Here is a 20,881-nt window from a genome sequence, read left to right on the forward strand (position 1 = left end):
AGTAGAAGACTGACCACTACCAGAGTCCTAGTCAGCAATCCTCTGGTGGTCATAGACAGAGAAGGTATCAAGGGTTTCACCCCAAGTGTCACAACTGCAACAGACATCACAGCGGCCAGTGCAACAAGGGTCGTTGTCAAAGGTGTCTCAAGATGGGTCATGAGGCCAAAGACTGTAGGAGCCCACGGCCTGCAAATCAGAACCAGCAACCGCAACAACCAGCTCCACAGAACCCACAGCAGCAGCAGCCACAGCGTGGAAACCGGGGATGTTTCCAGTGTGGGGCTGAAGGACATTTCAAACGCGACTGTCCTCAACTGAACCAGAACCAGAATCGCAACAACAATAACCAGGGCAACGGGAACAACAACAACGGGGGAAACAACAACAACAATGGCAACGAGGCAAGGGGTCGAGCTTTCGTGTTAGGACGAGGAGACGCAATGAACGATCCCAATGTGGTTATGGGTAAGTTTCTCCTCGACGATATTTATGTTACTGTTTTATTTGATTCGGGTGCGAATACAAGTTATATTTCTGTGAAAGTCAGTAAGTTGTTAAAACGTACACCAACACCCCTAAACACCAAACACGTCGTAGAACTAGCTAATGGTAAGAGTTTAGAAGCCACGCAAGTAGTCAAGGGTTGTAGTATTGTCTTAGCCGGTCAAGTTTTCTCCATCGACCTTATTCCCATAGTCTTGGGAAGTTTTGATATCGTTATTGGGATGGATTGGTTATCCCAACATCAGGCAGAGATCTTATGCAGTGAGAAGATCATTCGTATTCCATGTTCTGGTCAAGAGCCTCTCGAAGTTCAGGGCGACAAGAGTGGTGCTGTAGTTGGCATCATCTCTTTCTTGAAGGCTCAGAAATGTCTGCGGAAGGGTCACACCGCAATCTTGGCACTCGTCTCAGATGCATCAGTGAAGGAAAAGAAATTGGAAGATATTCCAATTGTACGTGACTACCCTCAGGTGTTTCCTGAAGACTTACCTGGCTTACCGCCTCACCGTCAGGTCGAATTTCAAATCGAGCTCGCTCCAGGAGCAGCACCCATAGCTCGCGCACCATATCGTCTAGCTCCATCAGAACTGGAAGAACTGTCAAAGCAACTACAGGAACTCTTGGAAAAGGGCTTCATTCGTCCAAGCTCTTCGCCTTGGGGAGCTCCAGTACTTTTTGTGAAAAAGAAGGACGGTACCTTCAGGATGTGTATAGACTACAGGGAACTCAACAAGGTGACGGTGAAGAACCGTTATCCTCTTCCACGCATAGATGATTTATTCGACCAGTTGCAAGGGTCGTGTTATTACTCCAAGATAGACTTGAGGTCTGGCTACCATCAGCTGAGAGTCCGGGAGGAGGACGTCTCCAAAACCGCATTCAGAACTCGTTATGGTCACTACGAGTTTCTTGTCATGCCGTTCGGGTTAACGAACGCACCTGCCGTATTTATGGATCTTATGAACAGGGTGTGCAAACCCTATCTTGACAAGTTCGTCATTGTCTTCATCGACGATATTCTGATCTACTCCAAGAGTCAGGAGGAACACGAGCAGCATCTACGCCTTATTTTGGAACTCCTTCGGAAAGAACAGCTGTACGCTAAGTTTTTGAAATGCGACTTCTGGCTTCGTGAAGTCCACTTTCTAGGCCACGTAGTGAACAAGGATGGGATCCATGTTGATATATCCAAGGTAGACTCGATCAGGAACTGGCCTGCACCACGTACGCCAACGGAAATACGCCAATTCTTGGGTTTGGCGGGTTACTACAGACGGTTTATTAAAGACTTTTCAAGGATCGCTCAGCCGCTTACGCTACTGACACAGAAGGGTGTCACCTATCGCTGAGGAGAGCCCCAGGAGACTGCTTTTCAACACCTAAAGGATAGGCTTTGCAGCGCGCCTATTCTCTCATTGCCAGAGGGCACAGACGACTTCGTGGTTTATTGTGATGCATCCATCCAGGGTCTTGGATGTGTGTTAATGCAGCGCGACAAGGTCATTGCTTACGTCTCGCGCCAACTTAAGATTCACGAACGGAACTACACGACGCACGATTTAGAGCTGGGAGCTGTTGTTTTCGCGCTTAAGATATGGCGACACTACCTGTACGGTACCAGGTGCACGATTTACACCGATCACAGGAGTCTCGAGCATATCCTTAAGCAAAAGGATTTGAACATGCGTCAACGAAGATGGGTTGAACTACTTAACGATTATGAATGCGCTATTAAGTACCATCCAGGCAAAGCCAATGTTGTGGCTGACGCCCTCAGTCGGAAAGACACTTTACCTTGGCGCGTGCGAGCGCTACAGCTTACGATTCAGTCTAGTCTTCCTGCACAGATACGAAATGCTCAGGCAGAAGCATTGAAACCAGAAAACGTCAGGGCTGAAGCCCTACGCGGCTCACGACAACGAATGGAACAGAAGGCAGACGGCGCCTACTATGTAACGGGGCGTATTTGGGTCCCACTTTATGGCGGTCTACGCGAACTGGTGATGGACGAAGCACACAAGTCTCGCTACTCAGTACATCCAGGGTCGGACAAGATGTACCCCGACATCAGAACTACTTATTGGTGGCCTAGCATGAAGGCCCACATCGCTACTTACGTCGGCAAGTGCTTGACCTGTGCGAGAGTCAAGGTTGAATACCAGAAACCAGCGGGCCTACTTCAACAACCTAAGATACCGCAATGGAAATAGGAAGAAATTTCCATGGATTTCGTTACAGGCCTACCTAGATCCCAGCGTGGGAATGATACCATATGGGTGATCGTGGATCGACTCACCAAGTCTGCACACTTCCTAGCTATAAAGGAAACGGATAAGTTCTCCACTCTCGCAGACATCTACCTTAAAGAAGTTGTTTCGAGGCACGGGGTGCCCACCTCCATCATTTCGGATCGGGATGCACGATTCACGTCAGAGCTATGGCAAGCAATGCACAGATCTTTCGGCTCACGGTTAGACATGAGCACAGCTTATCACCCTCAGACGGATGGGCAGTCTGAGCGAACGATCCAAACTCTCGAAGACATGCTTCGGGCATGCGTTATTGATTTCAGCAACGGCTGGGAAAAGCACCTCCCTTTGGTGGAGTTCTCATACAATTACAGTTATCACACCAGCATACAAGCCGCTCCATTCGAGGCATTGTACGGGCGTAAATGCCGGTCACCTCTCTGTTGGGCAGAGGTGGGGGATAGTCAGATCACAGGTCCAGAGATTGTAGTGGACGCCACAGAAAAGATTGCACAAATACGACAACGCATGGCGGCAGCACGCGACCGTCAGAAAGCCTACGCGGACAAGCGTAGAAAGCCTTTGGAATTTCAGGTCGGGGACCGGGTTTTACTTAAAGTTTCACCCTGGAAGGGTGTGGTTCGTTTTGGCAAACGGGGCAAATTAAATCCGCGATATGTCGGACCGTTCGAGATCATAGAGAAGATTGGCAACGTGGCATACAAGCTAAACCTACCAGCTGAACTCGGGGCAGTTCACAATGTCTTTCACGTGTCAAATCTGAAGAAGTGCCTGTCAGATGAGACCCTAATTATTCCTTTTAAGGAACTCACTATCGATGAGCGGTTGCAGTTCGTCGAGGAACCAGTTGAAATCATGGACCGGGATGTGAAGGTCCTCAAAAACAAGAGAATCCCTCTTGTTCGAGTTCGTTGTAACTCCAAACGTGGCCCAGAGTACACCTGGGAACGCGAAGACAGGATGACAGAAAAGTACCCCCAGTTATTCGGAACCAATGCAACCACTACTGAGGCTGAAGCTCCTACTGCGGAATTTCGGGACGAAATTCCAGATCAACGGGGGGAGGATGTGACACCCCAGGAAAACCAGTGAACAATACAACTTACCTAGCTTCCTCAGTGAGTGCATACCAAATTTCGGGACGAAATTTCTTTGTAGTTGGGGATAATGTGACAACTCGTACTTTAGACTATTCTTGTGTAACGTCATATGCTTACGTGAACTATAATATTTATATGAATGCATGATATATTTGTTATGTGCTATGTATAATATGTGTGCATGTTAATCGAGCCCAACCCGAACCGCACAATACCCGTTCAACCGCACAAGCCACTTTGGGCCGTGATGCTTGTAACCGAACCCAATGGGCAGCCTAGGTAGGTTTCGGCCCACCCCTTATGTACGTACATGAACCCTTAGGGATGTGTAATTCTCATTACTTGCAATCACAACACACACAAAGAAACCCTAGCTCCTCTCTCTCTCTCTCGTTTCTCTTGGAACCTGACGGCAACAACTCTTTGGTGATCGAAGATCTTGTTCCTTATTCGGATCACCCTTTCTCTCCTTATTTGATTCTAACCGGTTAGTGATTACCGAATTATGTTTGTTGATTAGTTTTGGTTGACATGATGTTATGGGATAACTAGGGTTCTTGATATGAATAATTGAATGGTTTTTGATGTGGTAACAATCATATGATTCGGGTTGCATGTTGTTAATTTGGAACCATAGATGTTAATCGGATTTGATGTAGATATGATTCTCTCTTATGTTCTTATGATTTGGTTGGTTAACTTATTGTTGTTCTAGTTAATCGGATCATGTTTGTCACACCCCCAAAATACCACCTAGGGAGTGTCCCTGTTAGGCGTGTGACAAACCAATAACGAGCCACTAATCATATTGAACCAATCCCAAATGTTGAGAAAGATCATCAATTATTACTGAAAAGTACCGTTAACAAGTTTAAATGAAAACCAAGATGTTCAGCGGAAGCATATAAAAGAAAACATAGTTAACTGTTTCAGATTAAATGTATGTAATCAATAAACCCATCATTCGTATCCAATCAGCACGACCCATGACCACTCCAGCTACTTCAGACAGCAAGTTCCAAATCCATATAATCTAACGACCTGCGAGCATGCAACAAGTGTATCAGACAACGCTGGTGAGTTCATAGTTTTACAAAAACGTTGGTTACCAAGTGTTTAGTTAATCCATTGAAGTTAATTCCGAAAGTAATGTTGAAAACAATGTTGATAATACCCCAATACAAGACGGCTTCTGATTATTTTGCCCTTTCTCCAATGCTCCTATCAAGCATTGGTCATGACTAGGTCATTAGTTCAACACCCGTTCTCCCAGATACGGGGTGAGGTTGCCAAACCTAAGTAGCGCTACTAACTAATACCATGTTACCTTCCAGGTAACCAAACAACACGGAGGGACTTTAATGGTGATAGGAAGAGTATATTATCCAACATTCTCGTTTTTACCCAAAAGACTTATCCCTCCAAAGGATACCCACTGACTGTCCCAACCACCGGGACGCATGCTCAAGAGAGATGAACTCACCTGTGGTTTGCTCGGTATGTTAAGTTACACTACTTGTTCCAAATCAATCAACCGAATCCTAGCGTGGTTACCAATAAGAGTCAGTTCCATGTATTCATTATTCATGTATTTCTCGCATGCATTAGTCACGTAATAAACAACCAAATACATATCATCACGTAAATCATAGCAAGCATCCGGTTCATAGTTATGACACAAGTTCACGGTACACCAAAACGCACGTCGAATGGTTCGGTTCACATTCAGGTGATCAAGTTAATTATAACTAGAAATCACGCAATATAATAAGCCGATTCTCATTGTGTACTCGTCTAACAGGCATACGAATTCATATTACAGTTTCATGCCCCAGATACACACTTAAAGATCTAGTACGTTACTCCCGTAGGTGTGCGGCCTGTATGGTTCAGGCCCACTCAGCATTAAACCCAAAACAGTCAGTATGCAACTCAAGTGTTAACCATTTATACTAACCGGCCCCAAAATATATGTGATCCATTATTCAAACATGTATCCTAAATTAAATATACTCTACTTATGATCATAGGTGGTAGACATCGATAACATGTATAGGTTGGGATACACCTAGTTTCATTTACATCAGTCTAGTACATATCAAATATTAACCGACCATATATAATTCTAATTAGATAACCCTATAGACCTCTTCAAGCTACCTTTGTTAAATAATGCTTTGAGGTTAATTATTGGGCCGACATATATAAAATGGGCGGCAACTTAGGAGAATGATTAATTCATCATCACCAAAACTTCACATGATCTAAAGTCATTTACGTGGAACTTGGGCAACAACTACATGTATTCTGACTTCTAATTGGACCTCACAAAGTAGTGGGATGACAAGACATACACACACTTAAGGCCTACACCTTTTCTAAGTTACTGACACAAAATTGGAATTCACACTTTGCACATGAGCCACCATTATTTATTCAAAGTTACCAAACTTTTTCAACCACTAAACCTCAATTCCATTGGACCTATAAACTATTGTCACATCAAAATTAATCATGAATCATATATTTATTACATGGACTCATCCATATCAAGAACACATAGTTATCCTATCAATCATTCCAATCGGCCAACCACAAGTATCATAACAGAACATGCATACGTACACATGCTATCAAATATTCACATAACAAAATCATCAAATAGGAATCAATATAAGGGTGGTTTCACTAACCGAATGGCTGGATCCGATCAGCAGAAGGCCTCGAAGGGGGGGGGGTCTGCTACTGAACTCGTGCGATCAGGGAAGAGGGGTGTAGGGTTTGTTGTATCTTAATTGTTGTGATAATATGATAACGTAACCTCCTTATTATATTGCTAATCAATTAATGAAGTGGGCTGCCAATCAATTAATGAAGTGGGTCGGTGTTCAATTTAAAACAATTAGTAATCATGTTAAGTATAATAGTTGGGCCGAGATTCAATCTAAAATGTGGGCCGTGAAGTATAATTCAAGTATTATTTCATAACACACAATATACATAGGTAGATCCATACATGTAAATTTAGTCGGAATGAGTGGGCCGGGTCCACTTGGATTACGGTGTTAATGGGCTTCGGTTCGAATTGTATTTGACGACCAAAGGGATAGTGAGTGATCCAAAAACTTGCGGCCCAAAGATGTCAATATGTTAGTTTAGCAAAATACACACACGCTTAACAGATTTACCAAAGAAATGCGGAGTAAAGATCATCGGATTGAACGTTACAAACCTTGAGAGTTCGGGTTGTCACATCATCCCCAACTTGAAAGAAATTTCGTCCCGAAATTTGACAAGTAGGCACGAAAGGGTGAAGTGAGGAAATTAGGATTATTGCAGATTTTGCTCGGGTGTCACATCCTCCCCATGTTACAGAAATTTCGTCCTCGAAATTTAGGCTATATTATACTCTAGGCTCCAATTATGAGTTTGTCGATAATTCACTAAACACGTAGTTAAATACGATTTCACGAAAGTTCACTAAATAATATATAAGTCATATAGCATATAAAGTCAGATAACATATAAATTCACATAAGTTATATTTCTTTATTTGTTCAGGAATAGTGTTCTAATTGTTTATCAACGTTCGAGTACAACCCATGTGTAATTCCGTAATTCCCCGAATTACCGTTATGTGAGTGTTATGCATGAATGAGTGTTCGAGGTAATAGAGTTTGTGTTAATTGTGTTAAACTAAAAATGTCTTGCTCTTAAGTAGAAACACAAGTTGAGTTAATAGGAGCTTGATAATGAAGAATGTTGTGACAAGTTATGCTAAGCTCAAGAGATGCTCACAAAAGTTGAAATACGAGTGTGTCATACATCTGTATGGCTTTGCCTGATGCATTTAACATGTGCGACCGGGGGGGGGGGGTTGTTGCACTAAATATAACTTGGGTGAGCTATACGCCTTCGAATTTGGGGACTTGCAAAAAGGCAGTGTTTACTTATCATGGATGTTGTATATTAAGTAGCCAACACTTCACGAAGCAAGTGTATCCAATGTATATTTAGAGCTTACCAGAATTGAGGCGAATGTCGTATATCATAAACGAAGGGTCGACGAGATAAACCGAACTGGAAATGTGTTAAGGTGGTTTGTTACAGGCTAAAATGCTCAACCCTCAAATCACGTGTGTCGGGTGCACCACCAAGATTTTCTCGAAGCAAAATATGTGAATGTGATAAAGTGAGTGTAGGAGATATATGTTTATATATGGTATCGCTACCGGCGATCAGAACTGGTGCAGTCACCCCTATCGAAGATCAAAGGTGATGCCATCGTATGTAAGAATTCGAGAAAGAAAATATAATTTCTTGGAACAGGTGATTCAAGCAATTCAATCAATCGATTGAATGAAAACTCAAGTTAGGCATTAATCCCTATTTCAGACTGGTATCATCTTGACTCGTTCGTTCAGAGGGAAAAGAGATTTTCAGTTGATATTGATCGTGATATTTTGGTCGCAGTTGGTTGTAGTAGATGACCAGCCTTCGGTCAAAGAGAGATAAGCATGGAACAAAGAGGTCGATGAAGCTATACATGAGTATGGTGCTTTCACACAAGAGGGAATTTTGACCTTGGCATACCTTACGTAAGTAATATATTTTTTTTTTTTTATGTTCTTGCACTTGATGATCTTAAGTATGACTCATTCCTCGAGTGATGTTCGTAGAGAGTGATTTAGCCAAGCGAGGATTAGCGTATAACAGGGCTATGCAAGAACTATGGTATTCATTTTAGCACAACAAGATAAGACGCGAAGAATATACCAAAACGCGGTTATCATCAATTTGTTCCATCTAATTGTTTTAGAATCATGAGTAAAGTAGCAAATCCGATGATGAGGATGTAGCTGGTCGCAAACAAGAAGTATAAATGGAAATAAAGTGATGTACCAGTCGATGGAAGCGTTACTTTGAGGGTGTTGGCGCAAGAAGAATTATCTATGAAGGTGACAGTTGGCTAAGTCTGTAGCATCTCGGTTAAATCAGAGCGTTCTCTACAGTCGTCGAGCTGCTCGTATGCGAATAAGAATAGATTCACTAAGATCCATGTAAGTAATTGAGTATGCAATTAGTCGAACATGTATGCAACCAAGTTTGAAGGTTTGAACTAAGACGGGTGTACTGGGGACATCACATATGTCGCCAAGAGGTTTCATTACAAAGGCGTGTAAAGGCGTTCAAAATGGTATGGTGATGATAACAATACATCACCATTTTCAGAGTTCAATATTGAAATGATGGAACTGTTCTTATGGAAATCCGTTTGCAGAGTTAGATATGTTAGGTTGAAAACCAGGTTAGACTAACGATAAGTCACAAGGCAGTATAATGGGGCCAAAGGGAATTTTATAGTTAAGTGCAAGGGGTAGAGTATTAGTGTACGAGGGATTCTTCATGCTACGTTGATATGCCGATGTCGAAGAGCTTACACTAAGAGTCTTGTAGGGTTTAGATCGAGATAACAGGTTCTGATGAGAATCTTAGTTTCACCAAGTTTCTTACATGAGTAAAAGAAAAATAATGAGGGATTCCCGTGATGATAGCTCATTGTGTTCGAGAACATCTTCGGTCTAACAGTTGCGCCTATCAACTACCGCATGGGTTTAACTGTTCCAGTTAGTCGTTGAGTGGTTTATGAGAACTTCTACTAGCGCTACGGAAGTTATAAGCAAATAAAAAAAATATCACAGGTTACACAAAGATTCACATGCATCCACAAGAATGGTGGAAAGAATAAGGATCAAGATTGAATAGAAGTCAATCATCGCCATAATCCCAACAGATTGTTGAATCCCCAGTTATGTCGATTAATGAGTCAGAATCCCTTTCACACTTGCTAAGCCTCACTGGGACTCACATGCACCCCACATTATTATTATGTGTGCACCCATAATGATAATGTAATTTGCATGTTTATCTCAGTTCCTCTTAGCTTGTGTCAAAGGGTTCCTTAGGTTCGAGTAGCAAAACGAACGTTGTCAAGATAGTAAAGGTCACAAAAGTCTAGAGGTTATGCCATACTAACAATGCATCATAAGGTAGACAAATAATTACATGTAATCAATCATACGATAGTGCTGAGTGTGTAGCCATATGCAATGTCATAAGTAGGTGTACGCTAGGCACGTAATGCATAAGGTAAATGAAAAACGAACCTTGCAATCTGAAGCTGAGTGTCATGGTCGATTTCAGAACTGTTCGGTTATAGTCTGGTTTTATGAAAACGCTTTAAAACCAAGTTCACTATAACCAGTGGCTCTGATACCAAACTGTCACACCCCCAAAATACCACCTAGGGAGTGTCCCTGTTAGGCGTGTGACAAACCAATAACGAGCCACTAATCATAATGAACCAATCCCAAATGTTGAGAAAGATCATCAATTATTACTGAAAAGTACCGTTAACAAGTTTAAATGAAAACCAAGATGTTCAGCGGAAGCATATAAAAGAAAACATAGTTAACTGTTTCAGATTAAATGTATGTAATCAATAAACCCATCATTCGTATCCAATCAGCACGACCCATGACCACTCCAGCTACTTCAGACAGCAAGTTCCAAATCCATATAATCTAACGACCTGCGAGCATGCAACAAGTGTATCAGACAACGCTGGTGAGTTCATAGTTTTACAAAAACGTTGGTTACCAAGTGTTTAGTTAATCCATTGAAGTTAATTCCGAAAGTAATGTTGAAAACAATGTTGATAATACCCCAATACAAGACGGCTTCTGATTATTTTGCCCTTTCTCCAATGCTCCTATCAAGCATTGGTCATGACTAGGTCATTAGTTCAACACCCGTTCTCCCAGATACGGGGTGAGGTTGCCAAACCTAAGTAGCGCTACTAACTAATACCATGTTACCTTCCAGGTAACCAAACAACACGGAGGGACTTTAATGGTGATAGGAAGAGTATATTATCCAACATTCTCGTTTTTACCCAAAAGACTTATCCCTCCAAAGGATACCCACTGACTGTCCCAACCACCGGGACGCATGCTCAAGAGAGATGAACTCACCTGTGGTTTGCTCGGTATGTTAAGTTACACTACTTGTTCCAAATCAATCAACCGAATCCTAGCGTGGTTACCAATAAGAGTCAGTTCCATGTATTCATTATTCATGTATTTCTCGCATGCATTAGTCACGTAATAAACAACCAAATACATATCATCACGTAAATCATAGCAAGCATCCGGTTCATAGTTATGACACAAGTTCACGGTACACCAAAACGCACGTCGAATGGTTCGGTTCACATTCAGGTGATCAAGTTAATTATAACTAGAAATCACGCAATATAATAAGCCGATTCTCATTGTGTACTCGTCTAACAGGCATACGAATTCATATTACAGTTTCATGCCCCAGATACACACTTAAAGATCTAGTACGTTACTCCCGTAGGTGTGCGGCCTGTATGGTTCAGGCCCACTCAGCATTAAACCCAAAACAGTCAGTATGCAACTCAAGTGTTAACCATTTATACTAACCGGCCCCAAAATATATGTGATCCATTATTCAAACATGTATCCTAAATTAAATATACTCTACTTATGATCATAGGTGGTAGACATCGATAACATGTATAGGTTGGGATACACCTAGTTTCATTTACATCAGTCTAGTACATATCAAATATTAACCGACCATATATAATTCTAATTAGATAACCCTATAGACCTCTTCAAGCTACCTTTGTTAAATAATGCTTTGAGGTTAATTATTGGGCCGACATATATAAAATGGGCGGCAACTTAGGAGAATGATTAATTCATCATCACCAAAACTTCACATGATCTAAAGTCATTTACGTGGAACTTGGGCAACAACTACATGTATTCTGACTTCTAATTGGACCTCACAAAGTAGTGGGATGACAAGACATACACACACTTAAGGCCTACACCTTTTCTAAGTTACTGACACAAAATTGGAATTCACACTTTGCACATGAGCCACCATTATTTATTCAAAGTTACCAAACTTTTTCAACCACTAAACCTCAATTCCATTGGACCTATAAACTATTGTCACATCAAAATTAATCATGAATCATATATTTATTACATGGACTCATCCATATCAAGAACACATAGTTATCCTATCAATCATTCCAATCGGCCAACCATAAGTATCATAACAGAACATGCATACGTACACATGCTATCAAATATTCACATAACAAAATCATCAAATAGGAATCAATATAAGGGTGGTTTCACTAACCGAATGGCTGGATCCGATCAGCAGAAGGCCTCGAAGGGGGGGGTCTGCTACTGAACTCGTGCGATCAGGGAAGAGGGGTGTAGGGTTTGTTGTATCTTAATTGTTGTGATAATATGATAACGTAACCTCCTTATTATATTGCTAATCAATTAATGAAGTGGGCTGCCAATCAATTAATGAAGTGGGTCGGTGTTCAATTTAAAACAATTAGTAATCATGTTAAGTATAATAGTTGGGCCGAGATTCAATCTAAAATGTGGGCCGTGAAGTATAATTCAAGTATTATTTCATAACACACAATATACATAGGTAGATCCATACATGTAAATTTAGTCGGAATGAGTGGGCCGGGTCCACTTGGATTACGGTGTTAATGGGCTTCGGTTCGAATTGTATTTGACGACCAAAGGGATAGTGAGTGATCCAAAAACTTGCGGCCCAAAGATGTCAATATGTTAGTTTAGCAAAATACACACACGCTTAACAGATTTACCAAAGAAATGCGGAGTAAAGATCATCGGATTGAACGTTACAAACCTTGAGAGTTCGGGTTGTCACAATGTTACTATTGCATAAGTATTAGTATTGTTGATCATTGCTTGTTCATGTTTAAACTAGTTAGGGTTCATAGGAAAGGCATGATAGATTTCTTGTTTGATCGATACTATGCCAATTGATTTGTGGAAATTGTGTTAGTTGATAACTGTCAAAATGGAAACCACGAAACTGATTGCATGAATTATGGAAATCTGTTACAATTTGATAGCCACACGGTTGCGAGTCGAGACCGTGTGATCTCGACCGGAGCATGAGAACTCGAGACCCCGTAATCAGTGCGACTCGAGACCACACACTTCCGGCACAAACCGCACAAGCCGAGACCGAGGTTGCGAGTCCCGTGGCGACTCGAGACCGGACCATGACAAACCGAGACCGCCCCTGTTGCGACTCGAGATCTCACTCATTGCGACTTGAGATCTCGACACCAGCCCAACTCGAGACCGCTTGATCTCGACTCGAGACTATGAGCACGGGCACCTTATTATTGGACTGTTTAAACCTTATTGGGCCGATATGTTATTGGATTGCTATGATATTTGGGCCGGGAACTATTGAATTTCATCGGATGGACCGCACAAGGATGTTGGGCTTGTGCGAGTCCAAATCTTGCATACAGTATTAACTATTAAAGTGTGTTTGACTGAATACGTGTTATCATGAACTATACGTGCTCGTGACTTGTTAGACTATGTGTAAACATACGTGTATTACTTGAAGTCAAAACCTGACTTGTGTGGTAACCCCTGTTAGGACGCGGTTGACCACCTTTAGTTCAAGAACCTTTTTGTGTATCTGCCGAGCAAACCAAGGTGAGTTCACACAGCCAAGGCATGGGATTCCCGGGTTGGGAATTGGGTTGGAATGTTTAATATGGAATGATTACTCGTACTTACGCAATCACTAGACTATAAACTATCGTCCTCAGGATAGTCAGGACACTTACGTAAAACCTACGTAAACTAGTATTTACCATTGTCTCCCGGGTCGGGAGGACACTTACGTAAATCCTACGTAACCTAATACCCACTACTGTCTTCCGAGTCGGAAGGACACTTACGTAAATCCTACGTAAACCCCACGCGTACCACTGTCCTCGGGGAAGGGCACTCACGTAAATCCTACGTGACCTTGTACGTATTCCTGTTTTCGGATTAAGAAGAACACATGGTTGCAAATAGTCTAGTAAGTACCATATTGGGAAGCCCCCATTAGTAAAGATAAACGTGGGAATCCCCCACTAGTAATATATATATACAAGGCATGGGAAACCCCCACCATTAGTACATACATGCATGGGAAGCCCCCCCCCCTACTAGATGAACTTACGCATTACTGTTATGAAATTACTTTCTGTGAACTCGCTCAACTAGTTGTTGATTATCTGCTGCATGCCTTGCAGGACCTTAGGTACATAATGGAGCTTGCACAGGGTGGAGCAGGTCGTTGTGGGATACGGATCGTGAACGATATTTGAACTTATAACTTACTTTGGGTTTTCATTATTATGCTTCCACTACTTAAACAAAGTTTGGTTTTGAACATCAATCATGTCGTGATGATTTACTTTATCTACTTTTATTATTAAATGCTATGTTTGATATGATTGATGGCTTGATCCTGGTCAAGTCACGCTCCCAAGCGGTGATACTCCGCGTGTGGGTTTTGGGGGTGTGACACTATGCTCCTTGGATGGGTCCCTGGTCCGGATATTCACCACAACAGCCGCCGCACTACAACTCATGGTCGCCGCCACCCTGTCCCTACCCCACGTCTAACAACAATCAGCACCCTCCTCCTTCGAGTACACAGGGGTTACTTGGGCCAAGGCCCACACACGGACTTCATGCGGCTTATACTCCAACAGATATCGAACAGGCCATGTACACTATGTCTCTGCAACAACATGACCCGATACCGTACATGGACAATGGTGCAACAAAGAATATGTCGAATGAACAAGGTGATTATCATTCCTTTTCTAATTCTTGCATGTCTAAAAATATTATTGTTGGCAATGGAGATACCATTCCGGTTATAGGTACAGGCACCAAATACCTACCCAAACCCTATCCACCTTTCATTCTCAAAGACGTCCTTTACTCACCCAAATTACTTAAAAACCTAATTTCTGTCCGTAGATTTACAACCGATAATTCTGTGTCTGTTGAATTTGACCCGTTTGGTTTTCTTGTGAAGGATTACAAGACCAGGACCCCACTCCTGCGATGCAACAGCAGCGGTGATCTTTATCCTTTGCTTTTGGGACCCAGCTCCTCCTCACCTACTGCTCTTGCTGCTATTTCTTCACAACTCTGGCATCACCGTCTTGGCCACCCAGGGCGCCCGTCTTTACATTCATTAAAAACTTCTTGTTCCATTGACTTTAATAATTTTGAGAATAATGTATGCCAGTCTTGTGTTTATGGAAAAAGTATTCGTTTACCATTTTATGCGTCTACTTCCCACACTACCCAACCATTTGACATCATACATAGTGACGTGTGGACGTCACCTATTGTTAGTTCAGCTGGCCATAAATACTATATATTGTTCTTAGACGACTTAACCAATTTTTTATGGACTTTCCCTATTTCTCACAAATCGCATGTCTTTCCCATTTTTACACAATTTGCAAAAAAATATTAAAACGCAATTTGAACGGGTCATTAAAACCTTCCAATGCGACAATGGAAAAGAGTATGTCAACTCTGCTTTCCAAAGTTTCTTCAACACTAACGGCATCCTTTACCGTCTTTCATGCCCCTACACCTCTTCCCAAAACGGGAAGGCCGAGCGCAAAATACGAACAATAAATAACATGATGCGCACACTGCTCGCCCATGCTTCCCTTCCCACCTATTTCTGGCACCATGCCCTTGAAACCGCGACCTACCTCCTAAACATTCTCCCAAATACACTCACCAAGGATAAGACGCCAATTGAACTTCTATACCTATCCACACCCTCATATGACCACTTACGAGTTTTCGGGTGTTTATGCTACCCGCTTACCCCGTCCACCACCATACACAAGCTGGACCACCGGTCACATCCTTGTGTGTGTTTCTAGGCTACCCTCCCAATCACCGAGGCTATCGCTGCCTTAACCTCACCACACACCAAATTTTCATCTCTCGGCATGTTGCCTTTGATGAAACCACCTTCCCGTTCGCCCAATCCATTTCATCCACTCCCTCTTATAAATTTCTTACTGACCCGTTTCCATCCCACCTTTGGCCCCATGTCATGCCCTCACCCAACCCGAACACTCCTAACACCCAACCCTCGGTCCTCCCACCTTCCACAGCTCACTCGCCCATCTCCAGCCCACCTGCCCATACAGCCCGGCCCAATACCTCATCACCAAACCAGCCTACACAGCCCAGTCGCACATCACCCAATCCGTCCCCACAGCCCGTACCGCCCATTACCGCCCCTCCTCCCACACCGTCAGGCCCATTACAGCCCAACCATACCCTCGGCCCACATACACCTTCTCCCGCTACACAACCTGACCCATGTCCCCCCCCCCTACCAACCAGAACCATGCACACCCGTTCGATGAGTGGCATTCACAAACCTAAGCAACCTTTTTCCTTCAACACCTCCACCTCACCCGTCCCTATACCCAAAAACCCAGCCGATGCCTTATCTATTCCGGAATGGTACTCTGCAATGTCAACTGAATATCATGCATTAATTAGAAACAGGACATGGGATTTGGTCCCAAGACAGCCACATATGAATGTTATAAGAAGCATGTGGTTGTTCAAACACAAATTTAAGTCCGATGGTAGTCTCGAGCGGTACAAAGCTCGTCTTGTGTGTGACGGAAGATTACAACAGGTTGGCGTCGATTGTGGTGAGACTTTTAGCCCGGTTGTGAAACCGGCAACTATCAGGACAGTGTTATCTATTGCCATCTCGAAGGGTTGGGACGTTCATCAACTAGACGTCACTAACGCCTTCTTACACGGCAACCTTAATGAGACGGTTTACATGTATCAACCGATGGGTTTTCGCGACAAAAACTATCCCGACTATGTTTGCTCATTGAAAAAGTCGCTCTACGGATTGAAACAGGCACCACGGGCTTGGTACCAAAGGTTTACTGACTATGTTCTCACATTGGGTTTTCATCACAGCAAATGTGATGCATCTCTCTTCACTCTTCATCAGGGGCATAATACGGCGTTTCTACTCTTGTACGTCGACGACATTCTTCTTGTCACATCGTCCGCGGCTCTCCGACATCAACTTCTGGCCAAACTTGCTAGTGAATTCGCCATGAAGGACCTTGGTCCCCTCAGTTACTTCCTTGGTATTTCAGTCACTCGCGAGAAATCGGGTTTGTTCCTATCACAGCAATCATATGCCACCGACATCATTACTCGTGCGGGCATGCAATCTTGCCACCCAGTTGCCACTCCGGTTGATACGAATGCTAAGCTCAGTGCTTCCGGTGACATGTTCCATGATCCAACTCTCTACCGGAGCTTAGCTGGGGCGCTGCAATATCTGACCTTCACTCGCCCCGACATTACATATGCTGTTCAGCAGGTGTGTATGCACATGCACTCCCCCATGCAATCTCATTGGAATGCCTTGAAACGAATTATCCGATACATTAAAGGCACGTCTTCGTTCGGTATCACATTAAGTCCCTTTTCTTCTCCGTCTCTCACTGCGTATACAGATGCTGACTGGGTAGGTTGCCCCGATACGAGACGATCTACTAGCGGCTACTACATATACTACGCTGATAATCTGATCTCCTGGTCTTCTAAGCGCCAAACTACCGTCTCTCGATCCAGTGCAGAAGCCGAATATAGAGCAGTTGCCAATGTTGTTGCTGAAATCTGCTGGATTCGTAACCTGCTCCTCGAGTTACATCATCCGTTATCTCGTGCCACTCTCGTTTATTGTGATAATGTCAGCGCCATTTATCTATCAGGGAATCCGGTTCAACACCAACGCACGAAACATATTGAGCTGGATATTCATTTCGTGCGTGAACAGGTTCAGCGCGGTCAGGTCCGGATACTTCACGTTCCCTCCCGTTACCAAATTGCAGATATTTTTACAAAGGGGCTGCCTCGTATACTATTCGAAGATTTTAGATCCAGTCTCAGCATTCAGTCTCCTCCCGCTTCGACTGCGGGGGTATAATAGCAACCATATATTTCGAATATAATGTAATGATTTGTATTGATCTCTATCCTAAAATAGAGAGGCTCATTGTAATTATATATTGTATAGAATGAATGGAAAAGGGGTATCAAACCTATTCTATCATAGATAAACTCTCAACAATCCTTAAGAGTCAAAGAACTCCTAAATGAGTCCAAAACCCTCCCATTTTGTACTAAAAACCGATTCAAAAGTCATTAAAGATAGAATAGGGCTATTAACTTTCCATCATTTTAAAACACTGAATATCTCCGAAATCTCTTCGACACTTTCTTTCACTTATTTGTCAAATGCACCAATAGATTAAACTCTACGTGTTTTCATCTTTTCCCTTAGTTTGTTTCTTAAATATGGTTTTGGCGTCACACTTTCTTTTACTAGAACTTGGAGAATGAATTCTAATATACTCATTGAGTAATTGTATAATTCATACAAAGAATCCACAATGAATTTCATGTTCTCTTTTGCCACTTTTTTTAGACCATCGTCAAATAATGATCCAGATATTTACTTTGTTCCTTGGGTCTAGAATCAAAGCAAAATATAGCAATAAGTGTATTTTCAATATGTTGTCCAAATACTTATCAAACTTTATCTCAATTGGCATTATAAAAACGCTTTCATAAAAGATGAAAACTTTATTATGAAGTTTTTTATTTGAAGATTGGCATCATTGTCAAAACACAAGGATTTATGTAAAGAACGCTTTATTACTCACTGATAAAACTTCAACAGACACAAACAAATGAATACTCAACGTTAATCTCTCAAAATCTCACCAGCAGATCATCAACTCGATGAACTGCACTCTCTCACAACCAGGGGCGGACCCAAGCCCACCTCAAGGTGGGCGGGCGCACCCCCGGGGGAAAAAAAATTTAGTGCAAAGTTCCGTCGAAAATCCCGTTCGCACCCCTTGGAATTTTTCGTCCGCACCCCTTAAAATTTTTCGACCGCACCCTTGAAATTTTTCGGCCGCACCCCTTAGGTAAAAAGTGTTATCAATTTATATTTTAGATTTTTTGGTAAACTCTTATTTTTTAAAATAATACTACCTAAATTATATAACTTTTAATACCTAACTAACTAAACTCAAATACTCATACCTTTACCCACTTATAATTCCTAACTAGCTAGCCCATTAACCAAACCCAACAATATTTCAAACTATAATAAAATAATTAAAGCACAAAAACTTTAGAAATTCTCTTCCGCTCTCTCTCTCTCTCTCTCTCTCTTGCGTCCCTGCACTGCCAACGAACAACATCACCCAGCGACAACAGTCCAGCAGCCGGCGACCACCGTAATCAGCCTCCATACCACCGTCGTTTGACACCAAATCTAACCGGAATCCGAACACGGGTAAGTTTCTTTGTTATTTTGATGATTTTGGTTGATATTATAGGAGAAAAAAGGGTAATAAAATTGTTAAATATGTTTGAAATTTTGTGTGTTTTGACGTTGTTTATGGTTGTTTATATGATTTTTAGTGTGATTATGTTGTTTATATATTTTTAGGGCGATTACAACTTACGCTATGATTTCTAGGGCTTAAATAGTTGAAAATTAAAATTAAAATTAAAATTTAAATGTTATGGAGCGATGAACTTATGTTATATAGAGAAACAATTGCTTAAGAATTTAGTTTTAGATGATGTTTTGGATAGATTTCAAAAAATGAAAACTCGTAGGGCGTCGACGTTTTAATTATGTTTGTAACAAGGTTTGACATGTTTTTGATGATTATATAAATTTAGTTTGATGTTCGTTTGTTTTACATGACCCGACCCGACCCGATATGAATCAATTTTTTTACTTATATACCTAGGGGCCTAAAATTTTTAAAAATGTTCCGCACCCCCATGGAAAAATTCCTGGGTCCGCCACTGCTCACAACTGATCTAATCGACGAACATAACAATCAAAACCCTAAGTGAGAGAAACAACCAGAGATGAACAATGATGTGAGAGAAGTATCTGATGTGTGTATTGAATGTGAAGAAAAAAACTCAGTTCACCGAGAACAGAAACAGATCACGCCCTTTAATAGCCCATGAATACTTCTCAGCTGATAAGCCCACGAACCATAAGCCCACGAACTACACTGTACTGCACATCCATTCAGACCCAGCTTCCTATCTAACTCATATCCAGTCCTCCAACTCTCAAGATACTACAAACAACATTTTAAGTTATCACACAGGTATTAAACTCATGTTTGCTAATGAATTGACTACCTTTTTAACATGCCCCTCAATTCAACTAGCAAACACATTCAAAATTTCCCCTTAAATCCAAGTTTTTTTTTCAAGAAAACTATATTTATATATACTACCCTTTATGTTAAAAGACTTGAATTAAAAAAAAAAAACAAATTTCAGTTTTGGTTTAAATCATTCATTTCTTTAGAAATGAAAAACAAACATGAATAAAAAATGATATTAATAAACGATAACATGAAAGACAATTATGGATTTTATTAAAGGAGTAAACAACTTCCCTGAGAGTTTAACTTCTCAAAGTTGTTTCACCATTTAATATGTCATTCCTCAATCCAACAGCAAAGCCTTATTCCAGATTAATTTTTTGCCTTCTCATTGAGTGTAAGTGACTTGGATTATGTATGGACTAGTTTGACTATTGTCAAGCCTGCTTCATTGAAACTCAAAATGGTACCTGCAACCCTCATTGAAAAAATACATGACTTCTTGGGCAGCAATGACGTGATCTCATGAATTCAACAACCATTCCTCAATTTTTGAAGTGAGACTCTTTTTAAAGAAATATATTAAAAACAATTCCACTAATAAACACGCCAATCTTTGGTGATCGTTTTCAAAGACATGTCTACAATACCTAACACAAGTAGACAATTTGTACACTTGACAACATTATGTTGATAAGACCAATGATATCGAATACCATTTTTAAACAACCTTTCTTCTTTTTGTACAAAAGATTCTTGTTGAACTTAAAAACTCAAAACAAAATATTCAGTTGAACAAGAAC

The sequence above is a fragment of the Helianthus annuus genome, chromosome 5 (assembly GCF_002127325.2).
Source record: "Helianthus annuus cultivar XRQ/B chromosome 5, HanXRQr2.0-SUNRISE, whole genome shotgun sequence".
Taxonomy (NCBI): Eukaryota; Viridiplantae; Streptophyta; class Magnoliopsida; order Asterales; family Asteraceae; genus Helianthus; species Helianthus annuus.